General features: G+C 46.4%; 1 non-coding gene across 1 annotated transcript; it reads left to right on the top strand.

Annotated features, from left to right (window-relative positions):
• The first annotated feature begins 3,658 nt into the window (after positions 1-3,658).
• Positions 3,659-3,849, top strand: LOC111823340. The gene has a single exon (XR_002826372.1). It is a non-coding gene; the product is annotated as a U2 spliceosomal RNA (small nuclear RNA).
• Positions 3,850-5,073: the final 1,224 nt, after the last annotated feature.

Raw genomic sequence — 5,073 nt, 5'->3', positions numbered from 1 at the left:
AGTGATTGGTCAGGGGCTGCCATGACCTTCGAGGCGGGGTTCAGGATCTGAAGGAGGGGCCAATGCATAAATGAAAATGCTATACAAGAAATATGAATTTAGAAGGCATTGGGGGCCAGGTGGAGACCTCTTTCTTGAAGAGGCACACCGACTTCTCAGTCCTGTTTGTTTTTTATTCACTTGAATACACATTTGCCTTTAGCAATGCATACAGGCATATCAAAGGTAAAGTTTGGTAAACAGTAAAAGGATTATCAGGTTAGGGAATTGCCTTGAGCCACCACTATCTCAACACAAACAATCTGTGTTTAGCGTCAGCCCTGGTAACGCCCAAGGTCCATCTGCCTTCCGCACTCCTGGGTGCATTAACAGTATCGGCAAGTGGTGGCTTCCCACAAGGGGCCACCCTCAGTTCCTCACCAGGTGACCCACTCTGTCAGAGCAAACACATGAGAAGAACTATAAAGAATACCCAGAAGGCAAAAGTTAGTCTTTTGTGACTTATTCATGGAAGTGACATCCTATCAATTGTGTCATATTCTATTAATTAGAAACAAGTAACTAGGTCCAGCTCCCACTCAAGGGGAGGAATACACCAGGGCAAGAATACACGAAGTGGGGTCATTGGGAGCCATGTTAGAAGCTGTCTCCCACAGTGTGTGTGTGTGTGTGTATGTGTGTGTGTGCATCAACCATGAAGAAAGCTATAAGAGGAACACTCCAAATCCTTAAAAGGGTTTACTGGGAAAAGGGCAGGATTACAGAGGGAGGAAACGTGGGAGAAGCAAATTCTTGATTTTTTAAATAAATCCCTTATTTTGTTTGACTTTTAAAAATAAGTAGGTATTTGCTTTTTAACTTAAAAATTAAATAAATATTAATATGAGGCAATCAATGCCAAAAGTGCCATGGGAATTAAAAAAGAGAAAATCCATCCTAGCTTGGAGAGAGAGTGGGAGGATCAAGGAAGCCTTCATGGAGGAGATAGTGTTTAGAATGAGTCTTGAAATATGAGTTGGGTCAGGATGTACAAAAACAGCAGAATGACAGGAAGGGAAGAGCTCAACAGAAGGCAAGTTAACTGTCCCAGGGCCAGAGTGGTTGAGGTGACACAGGCAGACACCGCACAGGTGCTCAGTGAAGGCACTAAAGCCAACTTGGCACGTGCCTACCTGGCTGTCTCCATCCCCAAATCAGAGGGACTGCAGAAAGATGTGTCTAGGAAATGAACCCCAGCGTCTCTGGCAGAGGGTTCTAGACCTTTGTATCTGCTCAAACTACTTCTAAACTCCAGAGTCACAAACACCAGTCCCATTCTAAGAGGTCCATGGGAGCCTGAAGCCTGGCCAATCGTATCTCCCCAGGACACAGCCAGGGGAGGAGAAGTACCAGCATTGCCTTTCTCTCTCCATTTGTCTCAGAGATGGAGTCCACGCTCTGGTTGTTCTGTAGAGCAAACCCATTTATACCTCCCCAGCCATTCACTTCATTAAACTCACCCAACCTCCCTCCAGGGAGCACTGGCTCCATCAGAACCACAGGACTAGGGCCGGCCTTAGCTCCATGGTTCCTTCGACAAAAGGGAAATTGGAAGCACAGGGCTGGGCCTGGGGAAAGGGTTTTGGTTAGCATGTAAACGTAAACCACAAGAAAATCTGTCCCAGATCACCTGCTGGTCCCTGGGGAAGAGAAGAGATTGAGACCCAGCTCCCTGCCCTGGTGCAGCCCTGGGCCAAGTAAGGGGTGTGGACCTATATGAGATTACTCCCAGCAAGGTAACGTGACACATAAGGAACATGGGCAATCAAGGAGGGCTTCACAAAGAGGAGGAGACACATGGACTGGGTTTTGAAGAGTGAGTAGGAGTTTGATGAGAAGTAAGGGAGGACAGGCACTTCCAGCAGAGGAAATAGCACTGGCGAAGACAGGGCATTGGATTAGCAGTTCAGTGTAGCTGGAACTTGAAGGAGGATGGAGAGGGAGAGGTAGGATTGGCAAGAAGTGAAAGAGGAAAGGTAGGCTAGGGCCAAAGGGTGAAGGACTTTATAAGGCAAAGCGTAGCAAGGTTTCTTGACTGTAACCTTGGAGCTCATGGCTCATTAAAGATGATTTTAAGAAGTGCAACCTCTGGAGTGAGATATGGAGGTGGGTGGAGAAGGGATTACAACAGGAGGAAGAGACTTTTATATCCTTCAGGGTTTTTCATAGCAAGTCTGTATTACTATTATCATACATTGCTTAGTATTTTAAACTTTCTCTTTTGGCGAGGATCACAAATAATTGACAATAGCTGCCATTTATTAAGGACTTATTCTAAGGGTTTTACGCACATCATCTTGCTTAATCCTAACACTAACCCTCTGAGAAGGTGCTATTATCTGCATTTCCCAGATGAGAAACTGAAGGCCTAGGAAAGAAAGTAGCACTGAAGGGCACACACAAATGAGTGAGCCAGAGGTCACACAACAGGCGAATGAGCTGGAATTTGAATGTGAGTCTGGTGATACCAAGCCCATACTCCTAACACTCCGCTCCACAGCCTCCTGATAGCGCACACATGACAAGAAGGCAAGGTCATCACTTTCACAGATGCCCTGAGGCCAGGAGACAGAGCAAATATTTGGGACAATAGAGCTGGCTTCAAACCATCTGGATGGGCTGGGGCCCTGGGCTCGGGGCCAGTGTGCCGGGATGGAATGTGTCAGGCACAGATGTGAAGTCCTGGACTTGGGAGCAAAGTCCTGCCCAAGGACAGGTGGGAAATGTGTGTCCGACCCTGCTGATCCCAGAGGCTGTCCCTGTCCCCCGGACCCTGGGCAAGGAGAGTCAGGCTAAGAAGCCCTCATCCCAGTCAATGCAGGGGGCAGTTGGTTGACTTCAGCCCATAGTCTCGGGGGACTCTTGGGCTTCCTGTCTCTACTGTCCTTATCACCATGATGTCTTCTCTGGTATCTCAGGTGAAGCTGGAGCCCAGCCCTGAGCCACCCCAACCAAGAGACAAGCTGACACAAGGTGAGGCTCCTGGGGAAGTGGAAGAACCCACATTGTTACTTCAGGGAATTGCCCTAGGTCGGTGGTGCTTATGTTTTTTTAAGTTGAAGACCCCACTCTCCCATGGAATCTTATCTAGAACCCAGTCTGTAAACTGGCTAAGGTAGGAGTGTCTCTGGTTGAAACTCCCCACCCCCAGGGGTTCCTGAGAGGTCAGAAGGGGTCAGCTGAACACAGTGTGAAATCCACTGATCCAGATCATTCCAAAAGCCCCAACCCAGTGAATAGTCCTAGAACAAACACATATTGAATAGTCCTAGAACAAACACATATTGAGCATTAACTATGCACCAGGCACTAATCTACGGATTTTACACAAGTCCTCTCATTTAACCCTCATCACAAACCTAGGAATTAGGCTCTATTACATGGCAGAGACTGCCAGCTGTCCACCCAACTCTACTCTCCCTTTCCTCTCATTAGAATTGAAGACAGGGGCATGGCTAAACTACATTTCCCAGCTTCCCTGGCAGTGAGGTAAGGTCGTGTGACCACTTTCAGGCCAGGTTAAGGGAGGGAGTGAACTCCCCACACTCTCTACTTCCTCTCTACTCAGAGATCAAGCCACCTGAGTGACTGGAAGCCCGGTGTTGAAATGGTGGGTTTGATCGCTTCTCGGCCTTTTGGCTACAATCAAGTGTAGTATCTGTTCTTATCAGTTTAATATCTGATCCATCCTCTATCCAAGGACAATATATTAGGTGGATTTTTGGAATTAGGAGATGGAATAGGAGCTTGCTCCATCCACTCCACGCATCGACCTGGTATTGCAGTACCTCCAGGGAGGGTGCACCAAAAAAGAAAAGAAATGGTGGGTTCAGGTCCCTGAATTACCCAGTGTGGCAGCGCTCTCTGGTGACTTGGAGCCCACCCCACCTGTACTATTACTGAGAGAGAAATTTCTATTCCATTTGAGCCATCGCAGTGTAGCTGTCTGTGACAGCCTTTCATATCCCCATCTCTCGGAGGAGGAAAGTGAAAGAGATTAAATAACTTTGCAAGATCACCCAGCTGGTGGCAGAATCTGGAGCCGCTCAGGCTGGTTCTAAAGTCCCTGCCCAGACGTTATGAAGTTAGTAATGCCAAAACCTGGAGCACCCAAGATGTCCTTCAGTGGGTGAATGAATAAGTAAACCGTGGTACATCCAGACAATGGAATACTATTCAGTGATAAAGAGAAACAAGCTATCGAGCCAGGAAAAAACATGGAGGAACCTTAAATGCATGTTACTACGTGAATACGCCAACCTGCAAAGACTATAGACTGTATGATCCTATGCATAGGACATTCTGGAAAGGGCAGGACCAACGGGACAGTGGTTGCCTGGTGATTGGGGGGAGGAGGATGGGACAAATGAGTGGCACACAGAGGATTTTAAGGGCAATGAAACTACTCTGGATGATACTGTAATGATGACATTTGTCAAACACCACACAATGTCCAACACCAAGAGTGAACCCTAATGCACATGAAGGACTTAAGTTAATTAATGATAGTGTATCAGTTTTGGTTCATCAGCTGTAATAAATGTACCACATTCATTCACACAAGATGTAAATAATAGGGAAAACTGTGGGAGCAGCTATATGGGAACCCTCTGTACTTTCTGATGAATTTTTCCATAAACCTAAAACTTCTCTAAAATAAAGTCTCTTAAATATACATACACACAGCTTCAAGAGAAACTCATGTAGTCCTAGCTGGTTTGGCTCAGTGGATAGAGTGTCAGCCTGCAGACCAAAGTGTCCTAGATTTGATTCTGGTCAAAGGCATGTACCTTGGTTGCAGGCTCCTTCCCGGCCCGGGCCCTGGTTGGGGCACATGCAAGAGGCAACCAACCAATGTGTTTCTCTCACATCAATGTTTCTCTCTGTCTTTCCCTCTCTCTTCCACTCTCCCTAAAAATCAATGGGAAATATCCTCAGTTGAGGATTAACAAAAAGAAAGAAAGAGAAAGAAAGAAAGAAATAAAGAAAGAAAGAAAGAAAGAAAGAAAGAAAGAAAGAAAGAAAGAAAGAAAG

Source organism: Myotis lucifugus, unplaced genomic scaffold, assembly GCF_000147115.1.
Source record: "Myotis lucifugus unplaced genomic scaffold, Myoluc2.0 scaffold_470, whole genome shotgun sequence".
NCBI lineage: Eukaryota > Metazoa > Chordata > Mammalia > Chiroptera > Vespertilionidae > Myotis > Myotis lucifugus.
The sequence above is the reverse complement of the archived record's forward strand: the minus strand, read 5'-3'. Positions and strand labels throughout refer to the sequence as shown.